Genomic DNA, 13,849 nt, shown 5'->3' with positions numbered 1-13,849 from the left:
AGCAGGGCCAACCCCAACTAAATCATGCCAGCCAGGGCTTTGTCAAGCCGGGCATTAAAAACCTCTAAGGATAGAGATTCCACCACCTCCCTAGGTAACCCATTCCAGTACTTCACCACCCTCCTAGTGAAACAGTGTTTCCTAATATCCAACCTAGACCTCCCCCACTGAAACTTGAGACCATTGCTCCTTGTTCTGTCATCTGCCACCACTGAGAACAGCCAAGCTCCATCCTCTTTGGAACCCCCAATGGGAAGCTTTCCACTGGCTTCAGTAGCCTTTAGATCAAATCCTAAAATAACTGTTATGTCAGGTGTCACTTTTACATATAATCTTCAAGTTATTTTTCTTTGTAGTGTGCAGCAAAAGTTCATGTTGTTAGTTTTAGTTAGTTGACTTGCATGGCATTTGATCATCTCTGTTCTAGGGCTGGTGAATAAGACTAATAAAAAGTTCCAATTAGAATATACCCAGACTCCATGTCATAGATTTCTCCTCCACTGAGAACCCAACTTGCAAGGGTCCAGTCATCTACTTCTGCTTAGCAGATGGGCAACTGTAATAATAATTAGCACTCATAGAATGTTAGTGAGTTTCATATTTAAAGCACTTTAAATCCATTATCTAATTAATCCTCACAACAACACTATGCAATATGGCTGAATAAATATTATCCACAGTTTACCAATGGGGAAACTGAGGCAGTGTTAGCCGTATTCAGAGCAAGCTTTGAAGCAGTTAATCAGTTCTGAGTCCATCTTGCAGAAACTAATGGTATAATGTATACACCAGCCAGTCCATTACAGTATATGGTTCTCCAGATGTTAATTTTCATAAGGAGTCTTATTAAAGAACATCTCTGTGCTAAACACACAAAGGCAAAACAATGGAGGAGTTTGATCACAAAGAAAATACAGTCTACGCCATACTGTAAAATGTTACAAATATCATGAAGCCAACAGAAGACATTGTAAAATGTCTATCTTTCAAAATGCAGGTAATGAAAACAAAAATGAAGATCACCCATGGATCATAAGCTGCAATGAAAACAAAATATTCAATAAATATTAATTGTTTCCAGTTTCTCATTCTTCTCATTTAAGAAGATTTCAACTGATTTCATGGAACCTTAAAACATAAAGAAGGGAAAGCTACAACAACCAAGAAGTGGAAAGTTTTTCAGGACAATAGCAGGAGCTTGCCTGTATATTTTCAGTGGAAAAGGATTTGCTTTATTTGTCTTCTTACTATGGGAGGGTGGCTAATTATTCCCTAAACACATTTTTAAGTCTAATTGAAGTCAATTTCCAAATTAATCTCTATTCAGTAAAGCAGTTACCTTTATCTACTGTATCAGGGCCTTAACTGGCTGTTGCTTAAGTAAATTCATATATATGCTCCTTGGGTGAAATCCTGACCCCATTGACTTCAATGCTCAAATAAATTTGTTAGTCTCTAAGGTGCCACAAGTACTCCTTTTCTTTTTGCAAATACAGACTAACACGGCTGCTACTCTGAAACCTTCCTAATAATAGCATCCAAGTCACCTCACTGTGAATTCAAACTTAGATAGCATCATTACAAAGTAAATGGACCTCCACAATGTTTGTAGACAACAATGATTCTTGGCATCTAGCATCTTGGCTTTATGGGACCATAAGACTTGCCATATCACTCCAAACCATTGGTCCAAACAGACCATCTGTGTTATGCAGACAGAATTCAGACAAAACATTCAGGACAAATGAAACTTAATTATACCTTTTTCAACCCCCCCCCCGAAACAAAACATCTTCCTGGGTTAGAAAAGCAGTAGTTTGATATTTATTTATTGTTTCAAAAACGTGGTTCTATGTAGATGACGAAGCTAACCCATATTTGACTCATTCACCAAAAGAGCATCTAAATATCTAAATCAGTGATGAACCAATATTTTGGCAGGGTTATGGTAAATGTGCTTATTATCACTGAACATGAATGTATGTATGTTCACTGTGCTAGTGCTGTGGGTATCTTAGATCACAGGGTGGCAAATTTTAACATTCTGCAGCTTATTAAATTGATCTTGAGGTTTCATCCCCACCCTTCCTTTTCTATATTTTACTCCATCCAAAAGACAATATAAATAAAGGACATTTGAAGGCAGAATTTGGCCTCCATTCCTCTACTGAAACCTTTTAAAAACCCATATTATTGACTGCATTGAAAGCTGTCCATGAGAATCCAAAAGCAAAATTTGGCCATTAATTTATTGCAGCATTTAAAACATACATTAAAAACATGCAAAGGACCACACAATTTAAATTCTTTCTTAAAAGACTCTTCTCCCATGAAGTTCTACATCATCAGTGAGCTAAGAAGTGTGTGTGCATATGCATATACATAAGAATTATATACAGTATGTCCTGCCTTGAGATTAAGACCATCTTTGGTAATCACATTTATTGTGTGTTTAAAAGACATTGTTTAATTTAGACTGTATGCCCTTTTGGGAAGAAACTTTGATGCTTTCTATATGACTGAGTACACTAACAGGATTATTGGTATTTCCAAGCTGCTGTTAGCTACACATACTAGCAGACTAGATAGTTGATAGTCACAGTCATCATTTTGCCAGATCATATTCACTAGAAAAGGAAACACTGTGGGTTTGCTAATGAAAGCTATACATAAGTAAACTATTCTCAACAGGTTGTTGGCCAGGAAGGTATTCTGTAGTTTTCTTCATCAGAACTTACTGTTGCATAGATTATACTGATACGATTGTGTGTTCTGATGTTCCATTGTTACAGGGAAAAACCAAAAAGCTTATGGCACTTTAAAAAAAAAAATTCAAATGAAGATAAAAGAAAATCTTAACTTTGTGTGTGGTTTGTGTTTGCATTTTTATCTAATCAACCAAACCATTTTAATTAATTCAGACACTTGCCTCCGTTTTTTGTGCCCGTTAGGAGCTCTTTCATTAGGGATGCAAATGTGCTCCTAAAATAATGAGTGTTATTATCACCCTTTAGTCATTTAGGTGGTCATGAAAAGAACAAAAAAATCATTTAGTGGGAAAGTATTCTTTTAATATACTAATGATAACATTAACATGAGTATTTCTGCAGATCATTAGTCTGATTATTCTCCCATGGAAGCTCCTTCATGTTTAGTTTGCTGGTATAGAGTGCAGGGTAAATAGGCAGGCACATCTGTGAGCAGAGCACCCCTAAAAGCCTTTGTCTCATCACCCACACTTTGATCTTGCAAGGGTCTCAGCTCCCTGGGACAATCCAGCAAAGCACTTCCTTAACTTCAAGCTCATGAGTAGCTCCACTGATCCTGCACCTTGCAGCACAAGCCTACAAAGAACAAGGAAATAACTTAGATTGTGTCTTAAATATACAAACTTATATTTGGGGTGGAGAAGAGGGTAAAGGGACTGTGCTGTCATAGCCAGAACCCCAGAACCCCTGGTTTCGTAGGGAGTGAACAGTGCAGTGACACTTCTGCTTCACTTTAAATGGGTGCACAGTGTGTGCCAGCAGGATGTGGCACCATGGCTCTACCTTTCCTTGCTATTCAATGTTCAAGCAAACAAAGCAAGCACAGAAAGGGCAACAGTCAGGTTTTATACCTTCCTCCACATATACTGTCCTCTCTCATCAAGCACTTCCTGGAAGTAGAGCCATCTACATTCCTATACATAACAATCACACGATAACTCCTGCTACTGGAAAGTTATTAATCACTATGCTTCCCCCTTTGTGGAGTATAAAAGGTGACACTACTGATGATCAGACACTCTAATCTCTAACTGCACTGTGGCTGCTTGCCCTCTGCCCCCTGCTCGTTATGCCTCCACACAAAGACAGCCATAACCATATCAAGAAGAATTAACAAAGTCCTCTTTGCATACAACAATGAATCAGTAGTCCAGAAAAAAAGGCATCAGTGGCATGATTTCCGGTGGGCAATTTTGCTTGGCTATGTGGGTTGTAATGTGTTAGCATGTTACCCTAATTAACCATTGGCATATTTAATTATCTCATTTGGCTGAATACACAAGTTACAAACAAAAGCATGGAACTGCAACAGCATTTTGAGTAGAGCTGGTTCAGAATTTCCTGTCAAAATGATTTTTTGATAGAAAATGCAGCTTCCGCAAAAATCAAAATGTTCTGCTGAAAAGTTTTGATTTCACACAAAATATTTTGTTTCAGATCAGCTTGACCCACACGGAAATACTTCAGGTTTGTCAAACTGACCTGCAATATTTTCTTTCAAGTCATTTTAATATTAAAGTGCATTTTCTGATTCTGGTGCATTACCTCATAATAGCTGTAGTTCCAGGTGCTTCATTCTTCCCTATGGACCAGGCTCTGTGGCTAGATTACACCTCCCATCATGTACTCCATAACCTTCATCTGAATGACCCTACTGGTGCATCACGGGAGTCCTGCGGCTGCAGAACATCATCAGAGAGAGAGTCTGGCCAGGGAGGCAGGCCCATAGGAGACACCTAGAACTACAATTCCCATGAGGCAGTGTGGCACTATAAGGAAATGAAGTTTAATGCTCAAACCATAATGAAACATTTAATTTTAAGAAGTGTCTAAATGTTTTGTTTCGATCACAAATGTCAAAACACAATATTTAGAGAATTTGGAATTGAGATTGCTCAGAACTGTTAATGATAGGGAAAATTTCAATATTTCAGGTTTTACACTAAATTTGGGACAAAAAAAGTCTAAATATCAGAATTTCCTGTTTGACAGAAATTCTGATTTTCACTCAGCTCTAATTTTGAGCTCAGTCTTTCACCCATTACAATTGCAAAATTCCTATTGACTTTAGTAATACAGGAGTAATACATTTGTACACATAGCAGTGCACCTAAATTGTTTAAACATCAGGGCCTGTGAATCATGTGTGTGTCTAGCCATTACGTATATTTTGACATCTTCTATATATGCTGAGATTTTAAAGCCAGAAGGGACCATTCTGATCATCTAATCTGACCTCTTGCATTACAGAAGCCACAGAATTTCACCACGCAGTTCCTGCATCAAGACAATCAGCTTCTGACTGAGCTAAAGCGTATCTTTTGGAAAGGCATCTAATCTTGATTTAAAGACTTCAAGTGATGGAGAATCCACCACATCCCCAAGTAAATAGTTCCAGTGCTTAATTTACCCACACTTTCAGAAATGTGTGCCTTATTTTAGTCTGAATTTGTCTAGATTTCGCATCCAGCCATTGGATTCTGCTAAGCCTTTGCTACACGTAATTACCATAAAAACTTGTGCCCATTCTTTGAAAGCTTTAAGAGGCTTGTATGCAAAATATCAGCATTCCTACAGACAATTATGCCAGTGCCCCCACATATTAAATGGTTTGTAGACAGGCAACCATATCATAGACAAATGAATAACTCCTATTGTAATGACTTCAAGGAGTCCCTGAGAAACTTGCTTGGATAGCACTGGTATAGATTACAACTTTGTTAATGAGCCATGCACTGAGACAAAAATGAATAGGTTTAGAAGTCCCCCAACAAAACTTTAATTCTGGTATTCCATTGCCCTTGTGGGGATTCTGGTTTGAGGTTTTTTTGGTCAATTAACAGACTGTATTTGTTCTTTAACTAAGGTTACTCTTTAATCTTAGATGCTATATGAATTTAAAGAGAAGTAATAAAGATTTGCTGAAAATAGCTTGGCTGTTGTCCATTGGTGCTAATAGGATTAGGGATGTGATTAATCACCCACAAGAGATTTTGATACCTCTGAACACAAGAGATCCTGATAATCTACATGCAATACTAGCATCTTCTGCAGAATGGTTTGGTGACAACAAAATGTAATCCAAATGTTGTTTTTATTTTCTCCTTCCTGTCTTCATAGGCAGGTTGTTATTTGGGAGGTGGAGGATGGGAGTTGACCTATTTCGTAGCCAAATAACCTAAAAGAACATTTTTCATGAAAGCAGTGCAGTAATTTGTGCTTCTTCCTTACTTCTTCTAGTAAGCTTGTTTTTGCTTACACACTTCTTATAAATATGCAGAGATGGAAAGGATATTTATATTTTGTACTTATCCAATGATCGCCGAGTGATGTAAGTAATTATGATTAGAGGTGGTCTGGAATTTGACTAAATTTTTTTTGTCAGAAAATGCCAGTTTTATTAAAACCAGAATAGGTTGCAGGAAAAGTCTGGTTTGACCAATTATTCTTACTTCAAATTTCTTTTTGAATTTTTTGTTCCAAATTCTCAATAAATTTTATGTTGACATTTTTGAAATGAAAAATTCTGATTTTCTGTTTTGAAATGAGTTTTCATTTGGAAATTTAAGCTAATTGGAGTAAAGCAATATTTTAAAAATAGAAAAAATAGTCAGAATCAAAATGAAGCAGTATGAAATGATCAAAACAAAATATTTCAGTTGACCAGGACCATTCCCCCCCCAGATTTTAGTTTGGCGAACATTTTCAAGATTGACTTTTTGTTCCAACTCCAGACAGGATGATTTTTCAAAATTTCAAAAATTTTCACAGGATGGGAAAACCAGTTTCTGAGTAGCTCTAATTATGATCCCATATTACAGAGGAGGAAACTTAGGCACAGATAGATCAAGTGACTTGCCCAGGCCTATATGGAAAATCTGCGGCAGAGTAAAAAATAGAATTTAGGTCTTCTAGTACCCGGCCCTGTCCCCTAAGGCCATTCTCCACAAGAAGAAAGAGAGAAAATGGAGGTGTAGAAAAAGAGGATCTAAATGTCTATAGTCATGCACTTTATGCATTTATGTACACCAGTGTAAAGTGCTACCACTGATTTTAGCATGTGGAAAATTCAGATATGGCAGCATTTGACACCCACTTTGCACAAGTGTAAATGACTGAACAGGGTGCAAGGAAGGGGAGAATCAGGCTCAGACTGAACATGGGAGGAAACAGTCTGGGGCCAAGTTTTACCCTTATGAGAATGCATGCAGTTCTGCAAGCAGACAGTGGGATTTTCGTAAGTGTGCCGTCCTGGCCTAATTCTGGCCCACTGATGTCAGAGGGAGCTTTACCTTTGACTTCAATGGGAGCAATAAGACCGATGCAGGGTGCTTTTGAAAATGCCAGCAAAAATGTCTACCTGAATCATTATGCATTATATGTATTGCTTGTGGAAACATGGTATTGAAGGATTCATTTACTATGGTCCCAAAACATGACATCATTTAATCTTAAACACCGTAGTAGTTCCCCTGGAGTCAGTGGGACTATACAGATGCTTAAAGTTAAACACATGTTGAAGTGCTGGACCAGAGCCTATGCATCTAAATCAATACAAATTCTCCATTAGGTTCCTGACCACATTAGGCTAAGATTATTTTGTGGGTTTTATGCTGCAAAGAAGACAAGCAGAATTTTACCTAAATTCTGTTCTACTTAATTTGCTAACATTTAGAAAGTATCCACACCTATAAGAGTAGCCTGAAAGTGAAGAATACAAAAAAGGAATTCAACAGGTGGTCAGGTTAGATCAGTGTATTGTTAAAATATCCTGCTGCCGTTTGAAAAGAACTGTTATTGCTTGCTGGCTTATCACGGCTGTAGATCCCATTGAAATCACATCATGCTAAAGGGAGTTTCTTTTCTAGTATGAGGTCACAGAGAATTCTAAAATAATGCTTTCTTAATAAATACCAAATGGGGAAGGAACACCAAATACTAATGAAAAATATCATTTTCATCAAAATTTTCTACAGAAGTTTCTTTTTTTTGGTGAAAATCTTGGAAACCAAAAATTTCACTTCAGAAATGCTGTTGTGGGATTTCCTCAGGAGAAATGCTCATGGGAGTTGTAATTCAAATGCCTTATGCTCCTATTTTCCTCAATGGACTGGTCTTCCTAGCTGGACTACATCTCCCATGATGCACCCCTCTTGCTGAGCCACTGCAGTGCATCATAGGAATCCCAATCTACATTAAAAAGAAAAGGAGGACTTGTGGCACCTTAGAGAGTAACACCCATTGTTTCATGTTCTCTGTGTATATAAATCTCCCCACTGTATTTTCCACTGAATGCATCCGATGAGGTGAGCTGTAGCTCACGAAAGCTTATGCTCAAATAAATTTGTTAGTCTCTAAGGTGCCACAAGTCCTCCTTTTCTTTTTGCGGATCCAGACTAACATGGCTGCCACTCTGAAACCAATCTATATTGTGGGAGATACAGTCCCACTGGGGAATCTGGTCCATAGAGAAGAATTGAGGCATGAGGCACCCATACTACATGTGTCATGAGGTGTTGCAGCCAGCATTTCAAAATAAATTTTGTTTGTTTCAGTGTCCAAAACTTTTTTGGTTTTAGGGAGTTTGATTTTTAAGTAAACATTGGATTTCTCCCCTGGAAGTAGACAACTTTAATGAAAAATGTGTTTACTCAAAAGCCCAATTTTTCATTAATATGCAATATCAACAGAATATTCTCAACCAAGCCTAATTTTCACTTTACAGACTCACCAGTGTTCCTCCAACCTGACTGGGATGGAAACCCCTCTATAGATAAGAGATAATTTATCCAGCCTCTAGATTTCTATGGGCTTGGGATCCATTCACCAAGAGGTGAAAAAGTCTGTATCCTATTATCTACCCAGGTCCACCATTCTCCCTATCTTTGTTTATGCTAAAGTAATTTCAAAGATACATCTATTTTAAGACCAGAAAATATTATAATGTTTTAGGTTGCTAATTAAAGTATGTTGATCATTTTGGTAGAGCAGTAGACAAAAAAGAACCAGCAACCACCCTTCCAGCTGCAGTAAGGGGGCAGTTTAAAAAGATACACTGCCAAACTGCCACTTATGCATAGTACCTTGAAGAGAAACATCAGCAGAAGTGGCAAGTACATCACTGATTTTATCCCTTTCATTTCAGCCTCTCTTATTGTTTTCAGAAGAGCATTAAATTACTGTAGTGTAATGTATCACATCAGGACATAGTTTCATGCATTCTTAATTGAAAGCTAATATCCATTTCAGTATCTGCATTTAAGCCAATGCACTAGCCATAATATCAGCCTTTGAAAACTCATAATCGCTCTTTTACTGATACCATCTGTCAGTTTAATCTCCCCCTCCCAGAATTCAAGGAAGGGGGTCCCCTAAGAGAAAGGGGCAGAAAGAAATAGTGCTGTCATGAAGGCTCAGTAAATTGAGATAAGGATGTTGAGTTGAAATCTCAGCTTGATTAAAGAAGACGTATTACTTATTAATTATTTAAGTCAAAGGGAAATAGTTGAGAATTATTATTATTAGGCTACTGCCATTCCCATTCCCTTAGAGTATTCATTCTGCAAGATTTACTGACACATGAGGGAGAAGGAAAGTAAAAATGTGTATTAAGCAGACTGGCACAATGAGCACCTTTTTGAAGTTAGGCTAATTATTTCACTAACAAAGTAGGACCATGTACCCTCCAATTTACAGTGAAGAACAACAGAACAAGTCACAATAGCGGATGGACTGGGGCTTGATTCGCCTCTCCCTTATGGTAGTTTCACACTTGTAACTTCATTGATTTCTGTGAAATCTTACTCCTTATTTACACCAGCATCGGTGAGAAGAGACTCAGCTTCCCCATTTAATCCAATTTAGTTAGCTTCTTAAGCTTTTTAATAGTGTATCAGTTAATGCAAACAGAACATGCCATAATTTACTCTCACCTCATGGCTGAAAAGAGCATTTTACCTAAAAACCACATGGAGTTGCCCACTTTTCTTCAAACATATAGATGGGCTTTCATTGCCTCAGTATGGTCCAGAACCTGGCACTGACTTCCAATTTTCCATCTGGGACTGATGAACTTCTCATAAAGTTTTCCTTAAGTAATATTGCAGATAATGTCAGGATCAGAGTCTACTTCTATAACCTAAACCCTTGCATAGTGACTGACATTTCTCTTTGGAATGTACATTTTAATCTCCCATACCCTGTTTTTTATCTGCTTCCAGCTGTCCATGTTATGTGAAGAATCCGGTCCAATATTTTTAATTCCTTGGAACAATCTGCCATTCCTCTAATACCTTATATTTTCAGATTCTTAGAAAAACTCATACAATAAAAATCTTCAAAGAACCTGTAAGGCAGACAAATAATCTGAAAGGAGGAAGAAGAAGAAAAAGAAAAAGGCAGCCTGTAAGGTATGTTTTGTGCTGAAGTCAGAGAAAATGCCAAAAGAGAGCATACCTGTCTTTGACTATTTAAAATTCCTGCAAGGCTAAAGTGCCTGCATTCCAATTTCTATCTTAACAAAAAAGAGAGAGTCTGAACTTCAGAAAATTACCACATGCTACCAAATTCTTTAATACGCTCCATTTTCTACATCACCCTAAAGAAACTGAAAAGTGATTGTTCTCTCGGAATGCTGCTATTGCTCTAGTTTCAAGATTATATAAAAGTGCATCCAATTGTTAATATTATTAGTACTACAGTCGTGCTTAGAGGTTTCAGCTGAGATTGTACAGTGGGGCCACAAACACATAGTAGAAAACAATCCCTGCCCCAAAGAGGCAAGAGAGAAAAGACAGACAAATAAAAGGGAAAGAAAGGAATAGAAAGTCACACAGCTGGTCAGCAGCAGAGTGGGAAATAGACTTGCCAAGGAATAGTCAGGCCTCCTGACTCCTAGTCCAATGACCTGTCAGCTACTTCACGCTGCCTCTCTACTGTAAATATAGACAAAATTAGGCATTAAAACATATAAAATCATGTAACCCCCGAAAAGCATATTCATTATCAACTCAGACGTTTTTAGATAATATTTTATCTCCAATTTGACCCACAGCTGACCTCCAGCTTGATATAATTTCATTTGGAAGCATGTTATATTTGTTTATTAGAGGGAATATAGCCTTTTAAAAATGTATACATAATTCACCAGTTGACTATAAGCAATAACTATAAGTTACTTGATTCATCATTTTTGAGGTGTTTGTTAAATTGTTTAAAAAAAAAAACCAAACACCACCTTATTTTCCAAAAAGACAGACATATTTAAGACAGCAAGGTCATCAGGGGATGTGAAAGGAAATGCCATACCGTCTTTGGGGAGACACAAGCCATCTCTCATAGAGATATATGCAGGTCACTGTCGGTATGTCAACACTGCAATATAAAACCCATGGCACCAAGTCTCAGAACCTGATTTGGGTTTGTGGGGCTCAGGCATTGGGGATAAAAATAGCAATCTAGATGTTCAGGCTTAGGCAGATTTGGGCTCGTGGGGTCTCAGACCCCAGGCTCCAGCCTGAGCCCAAACATCTACACTATAATTTTATAGCCCCTCAACCTGAAACCTGTGAGCTCAAATCAGCTGACCCTGTTTCTGAGACTTGGTGCTGTGGGTTTTTTAAGGGCAGTTTAGATGTATCCTGTAGGTGTATAGACAGGAGCCTCAAGCAGCCTTCATTGGCTGGGTTTCCTTTACAGCTGATAACTTGGCAGCAGATAAGTCTAGAAAAAGGTACATCGGATCCCAGGTCTCTCTGTGTACATAGATCAGCATGAAACAACCCTATGCTTATTCTCTCAACTGCCTAAAGTTAAAATGTGCTTAAGTGTTTTGCAGAATAAGGATGGGCTGTTGAATTGGGGGCCTATGTAACTATATGCTATTGCATTGTGTGGACCTTTTTGTCAGCAGGGAGCTGCACTGAACTCAGTGGGGTGCTACGCAGACCCAAGATCTGTTTCCACAGAGCCACTTACAGGATTAGGGCCTATAACATAGTTTTACACCAATATATTGCAAGTCCTTTCTTCTTCGTATGTTATTTAAACTCTTCCCCCTCCCGCTTTTCTGTTTTAATTTCCTGATTTTACTTCTCTCATGTATGATCAGGAGTATTGTGTTTCTGATTGTAAATGAGCTTTGCTCATGCAAGTGGTCCAGTTGAGCTTGTATGAGTAACGGCTCCCAGACTTGGGGCCTCAGGTTTCTGTTTTATTAGTTATGTGGGACTAGAAAAAATGGCTGAATTTCTGTTGCTGGGCTTTGAAAGATACTAAGAAATCAGCAAGTACTCTTATCTATAGTCTCACTTTCTCCTTTCCGCATCTATTCAATCATAAGTGCTTTCCTGATTAAGAAAAAAATATACTGCTCCACATCTTCCCTAATAAGTAGTTTTGGAGCTCAAATAGTTTCCGCAAGTTCTGTTTCTTAAAATATGGCACAGCCTGAAGTACACACAGAGACAAAACTTCTTGTTAACTTGTCACTGCTAAATGAATGACTTTCTACACAAAGAATACGAAACATTGTTCAATCAATGTCATCCTCCTCCTCCTTTTTGGTTGGCCCATTACATATTGTCTGAATGAGGAATTAAACTCCTGCACCACATTACAGTCAAGAGTCATTCTGATGGGAAAGAAATTCCATAATTTATCCTCCAAAGGTGAAATTCAGCCCTGTATACATTCCATGTCAGCCTATTGAAGGCTTAAATTATGCATAGGCTTTATGCTGGTCCTTTGCACAAGAGTGAATTTCACTCCAAGACTTCACATCACCACCTTTCCAGGAAAGTTAATTGTGTTTATACCAAAAGCCAAAGTAATTTCACTGTCAACTTGCAAATCAAAGTTGGGTCAATGAGGACCATCATACCACTCCATTGTAGTAAAATCCCTTATAAGCTTAGGAATAATTTCCCCATCCTAATAAGACATTGTTCTTGGGAAATGAAAAGTTATTAGAAAAGGGCAGCTCCATGTATTTCAATGCAATCCCCATGTCAGCCACACACACAAGCATTGGTGCTGGATCCCTATGGCTTCTTCTGCTTTGAAAATTCTGGCACGAAAATAGTACCCTTATTTTTGTGTGGCATTGACATTTCTACCAGGGAGACCGTCTAACCTGAACTTTAAGGATACAGGAAATCATTTAGCACTTACGTATTGAAACGTGCATAAACCTTAAAAACATCAGACAGTTTCAGCATAAACATCTGTCACTTCAACAGATATCACCACGTTAAAATGCCCCTGAGCAGAATCTCTGCTTCTAGTTCAAAGCAGCAGCAAACCTATGATAGTTAGACAGCAAGTACTTTTGGAAAGATGACAGCTGGATTGTCAGATAATAATACTGAATTAGACTATGTTTGTATGTTACAGCAATAATGTAAAAGCAATTACTCCTTTGTAACTGTACATAGGGCCACAAAATTACGGTCTGAAGATAGCAGGGGAAATAAAATGGTTCTGTGCCACTTCCATTCATGCTACTGTGTTTTCATTGAATGTTAATTTGATGTGGTCTCTATTTTTGCTCTTATCATGCAAAGTATCAGTGCAAACATCTGTCACTGGAGGACATATCACCCAGAAATATTCCCTGGGCAGAATTATCCCCAGCAAGTAAAAAGCAGGAGAGGTAGTTACAGTAAGTGTTGCTGATGAGATGTTAGCTTGACTATAAGAAGATTTACCAGCTGAAGTAAAATTGCATTTACTTAATTTCCACTATTGGTATCCTTCATCAACAAACCTGGATATTTTACTCAGATTTCATTTTCATACAATGCTTGACAAAAAAAAACCACTAGTCACCAAAGCAAGCCACAAGTGTCTGGCCAGGTGTATTTATTTAGACTTTTTCTGTGTTTCTCTCATATTGTCAGTGCATCACAAGTTATTTTTTTTAAAAATACAGGGCCAGAACCTGGTTTAAATTGGCATGGAACTACTGGATTCAACTGAGGTATGCCAATTTGTCCTGGCCAAGGATCTGACCCAATAAATTTCAACAAATAGATTAAATTTATCTTTAAAAAAATCCTTCAGGAAACCTTCCCACCACTCTA

The 13,849-nt window shown here is 37.9% G+C and overlaps 1 long non-coding RNA gene across 1 annotated transcript in view; it reads right to left on the bottom strand.

Moving 5' to 3' along the window:
* Positions 1-2,383: 2,383 nt before the first annotated feature.
* Positions 2,384-13,849, bottom strand: part of LOC122461770 — a 218,046-nt gene continuing 206,580 nt past the window's right edge. Inside the window, exon 4 of the long non-coding RNA XR_006283935.1 lies at positions 2,384-3,344. This is a non-coding gene — a long non-coding RNA (uncharacterized LOC122461770). The remainder of the gene's footprint in view (positions 3,345-13,849) is intronic.

Source organism: Chelonia mydas, chromosome 9, assembly GCF_015237465.2.
Source record: "Chelonia mydas isolate rCheMyd1 chromosome 9, rCheMyd1.pri.v2, whole genome shotgun sequence".
Lineage (NCBI taxonomy): Eukaryota > Metazoa > Chordata > Testudines > Cheloniidae > Chelonia > Chelonia mydas.
Note: the sequence above shows the minus strand (reverse complement) of the source record. Positions and strands in the feature narration are given on the sequence as shown.